We start from the raw sequence: 15050 nt of genomic DNA, 5'->3' as shown, positions 1-15050 counted from the left end.
TTGGCCAAAATTTCACGTTTTAGACAATTATAAGACTATGCTTGATTAAGACCATCGTTTTCCTACCTCAAATTCACAAACACAAGTAATTACAGACAAAACATATTCAAACAACCAACTCATAATTTACCCTCAACTTGAGAACTCGCAGATACGATCCAGCCTGTGCTCGACGATACATTCAAAATGGAGGAAGGGGCGGAGCTATGAGGAGGAACCCTTTAACAGTCACTTTCCCACAGGAGGGACATTTTTGCTACATATTTATTAAAACATTTTTTGTCTAAACCTGAACTTATCTGGACAAACTATACAATATTTTTAAGGTGGAACAACTGTTAAAAGGCTAATAGAATTTGAGGATCCAATGGTACAAGCTCACTAGTTTTCATTGGTTTATTTTATGAAAAACAAGACAGGCATAAAAACTGACCAATAGTGTTCATTCATTTCATTATTCATAAAATGCAAGTCCAAAACAATTTAAAGTTACAGATATTTACATAAATTGTTACACTTTTTTAATATTTTTTGTTATTACAATTATGATTAATGTGTTTGTGTTTGGTGGTGCGGTGGTACAGGGTAGCGCCGTCGCCTCACAGCAAGAATATTGCTGGTTTGAGCCTCGGCTGGGTCAGTTGGCATTTCTGTGTGAAGTTTGCATGTTCTCCCCGTGCTCGTGTGGGTTTCCTCCAGGTGCTCCAATTTCACCAACAAGTCCAAAGACATGCGCTATAGGTGAATTGGGCAAACTAAATTGTCCTTAGTGTATGTGTGTGTGAATGAGTGTGTATGGGTGTTTCCCAATGATGGGTTGCAGCTGGAAGGGCATCTGTTGCATAAAACATATGCTGGATAATTTGGCAGTTCATTCCGCTGTGGTGACCCCAGATTAATAAAGGGACTAAGCTGAAAAGACAATGAATGAATGAATGTTAGTGTGTGAGAGTCTTGTATTCCTTACATTGTGGGGACCAAATCTCCCCATAAGTGTAGCACTACCAGTAAATTAGCACATTGTGGGGACATTTTTTGGTCCCCATAAGGAAAATGGCTCATAAATCACACAGAATATAAGTAATTCTAAAATAAAACATATTGTTTCCTATTTAGGATAAGGGAGATTTACATTTACATTTCAGAATACATAGTCTGTACAAGATTAAAAAAATCATTGTGTGGGAAGTCCCCATAAAGATAAATGTATGTATGTGTGTGTGTGTTAGTGTGTGTCTAAGCAGGCAGGGGTCAGAAATCAGGATCTACAGGCAGGACAGATGTTCTTCTGAGTCTGACAGTGTCCGCAGCAAGTCATTTCATTTTATCTAAAGACAAACTGTGCAAAGCTGTCTGTACGCAAGAAGAGCGGGAGAAAAAATGTCAAAAAGACAAAGTGCAAGAAAGACAGAGAGCACTCGGGAATCGCGGACAGATAAAAAGCCTCTTTATGGGTTATTACAAGCAGCTCTTTCATTTGCTCACTGACACACAATGAAGAATTAGCACGAGGCTGTGCTGCTCAACTCCAGCAGTGGGGAAGCACCGGGAGAAGCTGGAAACTGTCGCTGTAACACACAACATTCATCCACCAGCAATTAACTCAGTCTAACTAATCAGGACTATTTGGGAAATACAAAACAAGGGTTTGGAGGGAGCGATCACGTGTGGTTCTTACAATGGTATCATACAATCATTTGGCCAGAAAAAAAATAGCACTGACTCTGTCTGTGTTCAAAGGCTGTTGTTCAAACATTTGCCATGTTAAATAAGACATCACACTGATAGATCTTATTAGATGTTGTTTATCTAATAAAAAAGTATTATAATTATTATTTGATTTAAAAATCATAACAATTATTAAATTTGCACCATCTACAAGTTGCCAAATTTCCCTGTTAACATTTTTTTTAAAAAGTATAAAAATATGGTTGTTAGAATGTAAAACTAGGTGGCAGAGTGGTTAGCCGTGTTGCTTCACAACAAGAAGGTCGCTGGTTCGGGTCCCGGTTGGGTCAGTTGGCTTTCTGTGTGGAGTTTGCATGTTTTCCCTGTGTTGGCGTTCCTCCGGGTGCTCCGGTTTCCCCTATAGTCCAAAGACATGTGGTATAGGTGAATGCGGTATATGCACACAGGCTTTTAATTTCAGCCAGCCAGTCTCAGCGCTTCTGGTGAACTGTCTTTCCATTATAAAATTACTACGTTTAAGATCTTAATATCTGATTTCTTTAAAAAATCAGTTATCTTCACTGCCTGTTAGATATACGATATGAAGTGGGTCTCAGACAGGACAAGAAGCACTGCATTAAATTCCATTTCCCCCATCATGTCTTTAAAATATGAAATTTTATTTTACCCCAGTATATTCAATGGAGTTTCTGCATAAGCCTGCTGATCCTGACAGCGTTAACGATTACACAGTCTTTCATCCCGTTTCACGCTTGAACAACTACATGAATGCTTAAGTCTATTTAACTGAATGTATTGTATTTATTACAATATCAGTGCTGTAAAAAGAACTTTCTAAAATTGAAAATAGTCTTATTAAGCTTTCACGGGAAGTTTATCATTGGCTGAAAAACACTAGCTGTGTATAGAGCCCATTGGGTAAACAAAATTGGCCGTGGTGTTTCCCAGTATTGTTTTGTGGCTGGAAGGGCATCCAATGCGTAAAACATATGTTGGAATAGTTGCCGATTCATTCCACTTTTGTTCCCCTGATAAATAAGGGTCTAAGCTGAAGGAAAATGAATGAATGAAATGTAAAACTAGTAATTAAAATAAGAAATACACTTATTTCTTAACACAAAAACAAAATAAAACTTTTTTTACAAGGAAACATTTTAAAATGGAAATGTGAATCATTCCAACATCTTTTTTTTAACAATTATTACAAAAAAAGATTTTCAAAAATCTATAATTATTTTAGAATATTTAGATCTGAAAAATTAATAAATAATTCCAATATAATTTTTCATATATAAATTTATTTTAAAATAAAAAAAATGTTTATAATATATTTATGTTAAAATGTTAAATTAATTAATTCATTCATTCTCTTTTTGGCTTAGTCCAGTTATTAATCTGGAATCGCCACAGCGAAATGAACTGCCAACTTATCCAGCACGTTTTACGCAGCGGATGCCCTTCCAGCTGTAACCCTTCACTATGAAACACCCACACACTCTCATTCACACACATACACTACAGACAATTTAGCTTACCCAATTCACCTATAGCGCATGTCTTTGAACTGTGGGGGAAACCAGAGCACCCAGAGGAAACCTACGCGAACACGGGGAGAACATGCATACTCCACAAGAAATGCCAACTGACCCAGCCAAGGCTCAAACCAGTGACCTTCTTGCTGTGAGGCGACAGCGCTACCCACTGCACCACTGCACTGCCCCAAATTAATTACATTTAAATTTTTAAATAAAATGGATGCAAGATGGTGACACAGTGGTGCAGTGGGTACACAATCGCCTCACAGCAAGAAGGTCACTGGTTCGAGCCTCGGCTGGGTCAGCTGGCATTGCTGTGTGGAGTTTGCATGTTCTCCCTGTGTTCGCGTGGGTTTCCTCCAGGTGCTCCGGTTTCCCCCACTGTTCAAAGACATGTGGTATAGGTGAATTGGGTGTGTATGGGTGTTTCCAAGTGATGGGTTGCAACTGGAAGAGCATCCGCTGCGTAAAACATATGCTGGATAAGTTCCCGGTTCATTCCGCTGTGGCAACCCCAGATTAATAAAGGGACTAAGCCGAAAAGAAAATGAATGAATGAATCAATGAATCCAAGATGCCCCTAAATATGAAGATAAGTCAATCATACCTAGCCAAGACCTGTATTTTATTTTAAAACAATTTAAAATCTAATAAACACCACCACAACAACAAAACAGAAAATTATACATAATAACCTTTAAAAATCATAAATCATACCAATAATTATGTTTGTGGCTCAGTGGTTAGCACTGTTGCCTCACAGCAAAAAAGTCGCTGGTTCAAGTTCCGGCTGGGCCAGTTGGAAATTCTTCATGGAGTTTGCATGTTCTCCCTGTGTTGGCATGGGTTTCCTCTGGGAGCTCCGGTTTCCCCCACAGTCCAAAGATATGCAAAGAAGAAGAGAGATTGCAATATATTTAAGTCATGCCAAAGTTCTGGACAAGAGTACATAAACGGTAAACCTGCCATTCAGCAGCTTTTAACTGACATTTCAGCTCAACACCCAAACTTCATCTGCTAAAACTCAGCTTGTCAGGTTGATTTCGAGTAACTGACTTTCATTGCCTCCATGCAATAAAATCACAAACACGACACGATAACTGTCACAACAACTCATAACATTTTACAGAGACGGTCACGGCTGAGCTGAGCCTGTTTGGATCGGTCACTTGATAAAAGTCATTCATCACAAAAAACGTGAACCGACGACAGCCCACATGTTCACACTGTAACAGAATCGCAGGCTGACAGAGATGCTTGATGAAAGTGTAAATGACAAACGCTTAATCAAGCGAAATGTAACATCAACAGCCACAGGGGCCGCAGTTAATGAGAAGTAATGGAAGAAGCCCTTCTGGGGCCCTTTTTTTCCCCCTCCAAAACGCAGGAATGTAACTCACACCATTTAGTGTGAATGGCGCGCCGAGGAATGCTTAAAATAATCAAAAGCTGAGATTTATGCATTGGCAAAGGACTTCTGAAAATAGTCTGCATGGAAAGTTCTCTTACTTTCCAGCCATACTTCATTCTGATGCCGCTCTGTTAGATGCATTTGAGATCTGTTCACTTTATGATTCAGCATTAGTCAGATATCCGAAAAACAACTCGAATTATAAAACCAATTACTTGGGGTATACTATGCACATTAGTTTTAAATATTCACTCACTTTCCTACAGCTTAGTAACAGATTTATCAGGGGTACCAAAGAGGAATGTACCTCCAATTACTCTGGCATATGATTTATGCGGCAGATGCTCTTCCAACCACAGTTTTAAGTACTCAGTCAAAATTAGTTTAATTTGTGAAAAAAAACACTGCATATTAAAGTCTGTGTGAACCAGAACATGCTGAGACTTTTATTTAGCTATGTTATTGTTAAGTAAGGGCTGAGATTTTCTTTTTTCCCTTCTATCAAACTACAAAAATATTTTTGCTTGAGTTTTTTTTTGGGGACAACTTAATTCTTTGATGTTCAACTAACTTAAAATTGTAAAAACCATTAAGTTAACTTTATGGGGTATTCACACTGACTTTTAATTTCAGTCAGCCAGCCCCAGGGGTTCCTGTGAATTGTCATCCCATACAAAACTCTGCGTTTCAAGATCTGATTTCTTTAAAAAAAACAGTGATCTTCACTGCCTGGCTGAGATCCAATATAAAGTGAGTATCAGACGAAAGAAGCACTGCATTAAATTTAAAATATGGAAATTAATTTTACCTGTTTTTTTGCGCTAGCCTGCTGCTAATGACGGCGCCTGTGTTTAAACGGTCTTTCATCTCTTTTTACGCTTTACACCCAAATGGATGCTTAAATCTCTTTTACTGATTATATTTGAATTACATTACAACATCGATGCTGTAAAAGGAACCGTATGAAAGTGAAAATAGTCACATAAACCTTTCACCGGATGTTCATCATTGGCTGTAAAGCACTGTGTATATTGCCCAGTGTTTTGCATTGGGGCGAAATGAAGGGATTGTGTGGAACCCAGCATTTGTTACTGTGTAATGGTAAGAGGGACGTGGTTAAGAATATTGTGGCTGAAGTGTCAAACTGATTTCAAAAGAAGGATCTCCTTCTCAAGCGTAGAAGCAAAACTTAAGACTTTGACTAAAGAATTTTATTTTGTTCAGTATTAGTTTTAAGAATATCTATAGGCTAGTGCACTCCAAAACAGTGACAGAATTTGAATTAAGAAGATATAAACCTCCAAAGCTTGTCACATACCAACATTTTATTTGATCACTTCATACTTTAGTTTCTCATCAATTTCTGACCAAATGCTCTCTAGTATCTGACATGTCTCGCCCACTTCAAGACATCTCATATTCTTTTCATTTGATGCACTTACTCACACTTTTATTTCTGCTCTTCAACACAAAAGAAGATATATGAAGAGTGTTCAGGGTATATACAGAAATCAAAGTGTAAAATTCAATACCTGTAAAGACCTTTTTTAACACTATTTTCATACATTTTAAGACCTCATCGCTACTTTGTCTATACCGGTAACATTGGGGACATTTTAAATAAATTCACTAAATACAGATTTTAAGAAACTAATCCTAAACTAAAACATTATTCATATACTATATTCATATTCACAACATTTTTAAAAATGTTAATCCAGAAGGTGTCACCAATGGAACAGCAGAAATAACGGTGCTGCCTTCGTTACTGCAGTAAACAAAGCAGTTTAACATCAAGTATAGCAAGATTTTATTCATTTCATAAACTACATGGTATTACGGTTGTTTTTGCTAACGTTATAAGATTTTACACTGCAAGTTTTGTTTTGCTTGGAGTTTTTTATTGTTTCTTGTCCAAATATCTCAAAGTTATTAAAACAAGAAGCGATTTCTACTTAAGTAAAAAAAAAAAAAGGTTTTGTTTGCAGAATTAAGGTGATGTGGTATTTTTCCCACCTAAAAACAAGCAATATCTGCAGGCGTTTGAGGTAAAGTTTGTCTTATATTTGCACAGTCGTTAATTTTAACGGTCTCCATATTGTTAATCATGCTACTTTGACTATTCGGTGTAAAATCCATTGCAAGTATGACTTTAAAACAACATTAGAATTATTTAATCCCAATTCCATCCAAAAATTTCAGACTTTTGAAAACAACTATAATTATACAACTGTATGATCAAAAATGACGCAAAATGTAATACCTTAAAAACATTTAAGACTTTTTAAGGACCTTAAATTTCTCTAAATTGATTTATCAATTTTTAATACTTTTTAAGACCCCGCGGACACCCTGATGTTGGAAACTGGTGGCCATTGACTTTCACAGTATTTGTTTTTTCTACTATGGATGTGAATAGCTGGTTTCAAAATATTCTACAAAATGTATTCTTTTGTGTTTAACAGAAAAAGAAAATCAATAAAAACTTATTTATAGATGTAATATCTCTGTATTGGGCGACGCAGTGGCGCAATAGGTAGTGCTGTCGCCGCACAGCAAGAAGGTCGCTGGTTTGAGCAAGTTGGCGTTTCTGTGTGGATTTTGCATGTTCTCCCTGCGTTTGCGTGGGTTTCCTTCGGGTGCTCTGGTTTCCCCCACAGTCCAAATACCAAAGACATGCGGTACAGATGAATTGAGTAGGCTAAATTGTCCATAGTGTATGAGTGTGAATGAGTGTGTATGGATGTTTTCCAGAGATGGGTTGCAGCTGGAAGGGCATCCGCTGCGTAAAACATGTGCTGGATAAGTTGGTGGTTCATTCCGCTGTGGCAACCTCAGATTAATAAAGGGACTATGCCGAAAAGAAAATGAATGAATGAATGAATGAATATCTCTGTATTTTGAATTATCAACATCTACACATCTTTTGTTACACAGTTAGACCCGTTAACACAGCCATATGCTGATGGTGATGAGAAAGTTACAGAAAAGTGTATCAGTATATAGAAGGTGCTCAGTGTCATTCACACAGCTACTAAACACCAGTATGGTAACACGCATAAAATTACAGTCATGAAATAAACATTGTTTATCAACATTAGATGTAATATACATCTCTAATGTACAAAACTGATGGGGAAACAACTAAAAAGATCCATAGTAATGTCAACACAAAGCATAAAATGTGATGTGCCATGCAGGGAATTCTGGGAAAATCAATTTATGGTTATTCGCCGTATATATTAAGGAAACATACTGTTAGGTTACAGATTTTTACTGTAGCATTTTTACAGTTTTTTACTGTTGAAATCACGGCCATTTTTTTACAGTGTAGTCTTTCTCTCCCTGGGATATCAGTTATTGCTTCAAAAGCCAAAAATATATATGTTTTACCATGTTTTTCCACTTGTCATGATTCAGCACCACAGTACCTCCAGTAACATCTAGTTGCATCTTTCACTACTTGTGTTGCATCAGATCTCCTGAAATAAATCAGCATCTGAGTCTGTTTGTTTCTCTCCCTCTTACTTTCATTCTGCCCGCTGCTGTCAAACTATGAGAAAGAGTAAAAAGAGAACTGCACATCCTTTCTAAGCCTTTGAACTGCCAGGAACCTGATTGAATGAAAAGTAAAGAGCAAGAAAGCAGATGGACAGAGCGAGCAATAAAAGAATTAGAAGCAGCGATGGAGAGAGAGAAGAGAGCAGGACTGTGAGTGGAGGGGCGCAGCTGGGTTTGCCCCGTGTTCGCGGAGGCTCTGGCAGGGTGAACAGGCACTTTCTGCCCTCGGGGGGGACATGCTGGGGCAGGAGGGGGGAGACGGGGGTCCCGACCCTCATCAATCTCACTCACAACCCGCTTCAAGACACCAGAGGGGCCCAAACCCGCAGGCCACAAACCCCCATCCTGATCACCAGACGCACCAAAACACCCCTCTATTGGACACAGCGGGACCATGAGACACACATACAACACAGAGACACACACACACAACACATATTCACACACAACACTGAGAGAGAGAGAGAAAGAGTGAAAGAGAGGGAGAGAGAGAGAGAGAGAGAGAGAGAGAGAGAGAGAGAGAACAAATTCAAACTCAGAGAAACACAATCAACACACACAGACAAATATGCAACACACAGAGAGAGACATACACACACTCACACTCGCAATGACTACAACTGGCAACTAATTTCTCTTTAAAGGCACACTCTGGTGAAATTAATTAATTCTCAACACTATATTTACCAGTTGATTGATCACATTAAATAATGAAAATTCTATATTGCAAAAGTTTTCTAAACTGTTGTTTAAATGTGCAAACGAGGCATTATTTAATTAAGCACTAATTTGCATACATTTCTAGCACAAAAATCTCAGCACTGGATGCCGGATTCAGAATTCATGATCAAAATTGAGGGTTAAAAAGTGTAGCAATTTTTTTTTTACATTGACCTTAAGATTTTTTACTGAAGGGTTTTTGAGAATCTTTTTCCTTAATTCAGGAAATACTGCAAGCAACTATACATAAATCAATTTTCCCACTTTTAAAAGAATAAAATTTTGTATATAACCCAGCAAATTATGTTTGAACAAATCCCTCTGTAAAAATATGGAATATAGACATGAATAATGAATATACAATTTAAATCGGAATTATTAAACCTTTTTCAAATATTACCCAAATTATGCTTAACAGAGCAAGGAAATTTTCACAGTATGTCCGATAATATTTTTTCTTCAGGAGAAAGTCTTATTTGTTTTATTTCGGCAAGAATAAAAGCAGTTTTTAATTTTTTAAAAACCATTTTAAGGTCAAATTATTGGCCCCTTTAAGCTAATTTTTTATTTCTTGATAGTCTACAGAAAAAAAACATCTTTCTACAAAACTTGTCTAATTACCCTAATAACCTGCTTAGTTAACCTAATTAACTTAGTTAAGGCTTTAAATGTCACTTTAAGCTGTAGAGAAGTGTCTTGAAAAATATCTAGCAAAATATTATTTACTGTCATCATGGCAAAGATAAAATAAATATTAGAAATGAGTTATTAAAACTATTTTGTTTAGAAATGTGTTGAATAAATATTCTCTCCGATAAACAGAAATTGGGGGAAAAATAAACAGGGGGCTAATAATTCAGGGGGTTTAATAATTCTGACTTCAACTGTAGCTATGTGAAAATTGCAAAAGCTGGTGTATAAAAGTGTTGCTGAAGTGTTTTATGGCTGAGGTCACGGGTAAAAAACTAATTTTGAAAAAGTAGTTCACATCTACAGACACATATTGATACACCGAGTCAATGGAAACACTTAAAGGTGAATTTAAGAAGTCTTTTTTATGAAATATGAAAAAAAAGTGTCAAATCTTGAGGGGAATAAATGCAACTAAGTGCGTATCTGAGAAGAGAAATTATATGAGACAGGTAAAAAGGGAAAGTGTGATGGGATGTCAGTGTAAGAGGGTTTAATAGTGTGACGTCCTGCTCCTACACTTGATCACACCCACGTCTGACACACACTGGCACCAAACTAGCATCATCTGTCTTCCATGTGACACGACACACGCCACAACCGCTCACTACTTTTCATTATTTAAATAAATAGTTTCAAAAGATTAAAGATGATGGGGAATCAAAGGGTGAAGCTGTGGGACAGCGGAATCTCTTTAGCATCTCAATTCTGACTCCTAAAGAGCAGCGAGAGCAAATGGAGACCGGCAGATTCTTCTAAGGAAATCTCAGAGAGCGTAAAATGAGATCTCAACATGATCTTAAACAGGGTTCATAAGGTTCACAACAAAAAAAACATTTATTTATTCATTTTCTTTTCAGCTCAGTCCCCTTATTAATCTGAGGTTGTCACAGCGGAATGAACCGCCAACTTATCCAGCACATGTTTTATGCAACGGTTGCCCTTCCAGCTGCAACCCATTACTGGGAATCATCCATACACTCTTGCATTCACACACATACACACAGATACAGATAATTTAGTTTATTCAATTCACCTATACCACAAGTCTTTGGACTGTGAGCGAAACTGGAGCACCCGGATAATAATAAATAAATAAATAAATATAAATATATATATATTTATTTTCTTTCTTTTAACTAAATGTAACTTCGTTTAAACTGAAGTACTAAAGAAACAAAAACTAAATAGCAAATTTACAAAAAATTATAAATAACTTTTAAATAAATCCCTTACTTACACTTACAAACAATTACTGTATGCATAAACTTTAACTAAACTCAGGGCTGATTTAGTGATTTTGGGGCCCTAAGCAATTCCAGCCATAAGGCCCAAGTCTTGAAATGCACCCTTTCTACTTTTATTTAATATTAATTTATATTGCTGTTTTTTTATATTACTCAATCTTCTTTTCAACATTTTAAATGATAAAATGAAATATATGACTACAATAAAAATATTACGGTGGCGCAGTGGGTAGAACAATCGCCTCACAGCAAGAAGGCCCCTGGTTCAAGCCCCGGCTGGGTCAGTTGGCACTTCTGTGTGGAGTTTGCATGTTCTCTGCGTGTTTGCATGGGTTTCCTCCGGGTGCTCTGGTTTCCCCCACAAGTCCAAAGACATGTGCTATAGGTGAATTGGGCAAGCTAAAATTGTCCTATGTGTGTAAATGAGTGTGCATGGATGCTTCCCAGTGATGGGTTGCAGCTGGAAGGGCATCCGCTGCCTAAAACATATGCTGGATAAGAAGGCGATTCATTCCCCTGTGGCGAGCCCAGCTTAACAAAGTGACTAAGCTGAAAAGAAAATGAATGAATGAATAAATTTGACTGCTGGACTTCTCCATGATGGATATTTTCTTTTGTAATGTTATTAATATTACATAATATTACATTATTCTGATAATATTATATTTGATTGTATAATAAATTATATTTAATTACGTTAAAATTGTATTTAACTTTCACCATACAAAATATGGTAGAAAACGATGTTATACATAGTTTACAGGTATAATTTATATTTCTAGATATTTATTGGGGGCCCCCAGATTTCCTAGGACCCTAAGCGGCCGCTTACCTCGCTTATTGATTGAATCCACCTCTGACTAAACTTTAACTAAAACTACAGTGAAAATTGTGGCTAAAATTATTACAGTGATGACTATCTTAACTACCTTACATACATAACTACCTTATTGAAGTCCAAGATTCTCCAAAGAAATTTAAGCTAAAACATCCTAAAGTATGCTAAATACCTCAATTAAACATAAATTTGAAATCCCAAGAAACTTTTGGGCCATTTTCCACTGTGTATATTGCTGCAAAAGTATTTGTGAAAGATAAAAAGCTTGGAACAGCAGGCGTGTGACTGAATATAAGTGTGTGTGTGTGAATTAGAGAAAGATGGAGAGAGTGCTTCGCGTGAATGTGTACTCGCATGATAAGGAGGGTAATTAATTTTGTTTAATTAATTGCTACAATGCTGCTATCATCGCAGGGAGTGAAGAGCACAACTTCTACTGTTCTACAGCGACGACACACATACACACAGAGTAACCTCATGAAGGTTGAGGACATGTTCATTCACAATACAGATGTGAAGACAAGCTTTATAAACAGATCCTTACATCTGTGAATCATTTGCAGACTAATTTATGAACACAACACCGACAAATGATGTAAGATACATAAACCGATGCACACTCGTGTTTCCAATGCAAAAAAATGGCCAAACACACGCTTCATGACTGATGCAAACCGCCATGTTCATACAAACCCTCACCATCATACGTGACTATAAACATTGGCTCAAATAAAAACGAGTGGGAGAGAGAGGAAACCAGAAAGGGATGGAAGAGGACAAGGGCCAAAATGTAAAAATCAATTTGGCAAGTAAAACAGATGACCCTAAACTCAGTGTGGGGCTGGTAATGGCAGGGGCTCCCTTGCTAAATTCAATTTACGCAGACCTACCAACTCAATTTGTGCTTCCATTTGGGGGCAGAAGAGGAGCGGCGCCACGGGATCAAGCGTCCCCTCAGGCCCCTGCGGCTCTTCTACATATGTTCCTCTTCCCAAACCTAATAATACACACTCCAGCCAGAGCCAGGTATCGCTCGTCTGTTTGACAAACACACAGATACACTGTTTCTTCAGTTTGTGGCATATTACTTTGCTTCTTGTTGTCATTGGATGGAAACTGCTTCATTGGATGGATTAGAGAACTACTTGGGTTCATATTTATGAAATTTGGCATGCAGTTTTTATCTAAAAAGACCTGCATTGCATTGAAGGTGTAGGGTTTACTCATCTGTTCACTGGGAATCAAATTTGCACTGGTTTAAAAATACTCATTAAGATTCAAAGCAAATAAAATGTGGAAAAGAAAAACAATAAAAAGAAACCAAAAGTAGTTTGGCCTTATATAGTGTATATGAAATATTCAGACCAACACCCTATAATGTTCTGGGCTTATGCAAAAGACCCAGATCAGACAAAAGATGACAATAAATAACTAAATCAATGTAGCTTGGCCCTATATATTGCAAAATATATAGACTGAAGATAAAAATGAATTTTGAATTGTACATACAAAACCAAGACCACAAGACCAAACTAAATGAAGAAATAAATCAAAAACAAATCAATAGTAGTTTGGGCATAAACGTTATACAAGAATTGCAGACTAAACAAAAAGTGAAGAAACAAATCAAATTGAATATAAAATAGTTTGAGCCTATATATATATATATACAAAAGATCCAGACCAAAAAAAATAATAACAAAATAAAATAAAATACTTTGGTCTTAAATACAAAAAAAAAAAAAAAAAACAGACCAAACTAAATATGAAATAATAAATAGAAAAAAAAATCAATGGTATATATATATATATATATATATATATATATATATATATATATATATATATATATATATATATATATATATATATATATATATATATATACATATATATATATATATATATATACATATATATATATATATATATACATATATATATATATACATATATATATATATATATATATATATATATATATATATATATATATATATATATATATATATATATATATATATACAGCGATATATGAGTTTACCTCTCACAAATCTTTCTTTTAAATTCATATTTTTTTATATGAAGCTATAAAATATTATATTTGTGTATATACATTAGATTAGTCAGTACTGAAGCCAAATCTGGAGCTTATTTAACAAAATAACTTACAATAATGGTCCAAAAACTAGTACAGCCAAATTTATATGTTATAGAAAAATATTAAGCACAAATTTAAAAAAAGGAAAAATCAAGAGAAGTAAAAAATGGAAAAATTTTGTGGAAATTTTGTAGGTTGTAATTTTTTTAGCTTGAATTATATTGTATTATTTTTAAATTTCTAAATATATTTGTGACTAAAATATTATTTTAATAAATATATCTGTTTAATGAATCTGTTTTGTTTAAATGCACCAAAATGCATTGCCTATATTCACTGAGAAATGGATAAAAATATTCATTTTGAAAATGGGGTGTACTCAATTATGCTGAGCACTGTAATATCCAATTGCGTTTCAATGCTTTATTAAGATCATATGAACTCAATCTGCATGCTTAGTTTCAGTTGTATTTCTTTTGTAAATATTAAAGGCTTCAGTTTTGTGGTAAAATGCATTTTAAAACAATGTGTTCAAATGAAAACTCAAGAAAATATTTTTTTTAATTGCTTTGCATTTCATCGGGAAAAAAGTGAAATTAATCTAATTTTTAAAGAAATCTAATCTAACTGATCTAATTTTCTGATCAATATGCTGCATGTTATGATTTAATAATAGTGTGTGAAACATAACAGTAGACCTTTCAAGGCTACATTGAGGTCATATGAGCTCAATATATGCATGATAACTATATCCCTGCAATAACAAGCATTTTTAATAATTTTTTGTTATAAGGTCTTTTAAAACAATTGAGTGAATTATTGCAGCTGCTAATACTTGAGCACTATATTAAGTGTTTTAATAATCTCACAGTATGCTTTTGTATACTATGAAATCTGTTTTATACATACATAAAATGTTCAGTATATAAAGCCTAAGCGTCAGCAGATATAGCAAGTTTTACATATATTAACTGGTTTCAATATAAACAGTTTAATATGAATAATTATAAAATTAAACATAATTTATATTTGGAAAAATATATCATTTGAAAATAATATAATACTGAATTAAAAAAAAAACATAAAGTAAATAATTGCACAAGCCAGGTTATAATCTTGGCTGGCCAAATGACTCAAAAATCACTATTTAATTTTTTTTTCTGTCCGAAATTCTCAAAGGGAATTTTTGCTGACAGAACCATGCTTCAACAGTTCTTTCGGCCTTGGGAAATTATGACAGACAGCTCCTGCTTTGAGG

The sequence above is a fragment of the Danio aesculapii genome, chromosome 3 (assembly GCF_903798145.1).
Source record: "Danio aesculapii chromosome 3, fDanAes4.1, whole genome shotgun sequence".
NCBI lineage: Eukaryota > Metazoa > Chordata > Actinopteri > Cypriniformes > Danionidae > Danio > Danio aesculapii.
The sequence above is the reverse complement of the archived record's forward strand: the minus strand, read 5'-3'. Positions refer to the sequence as shown.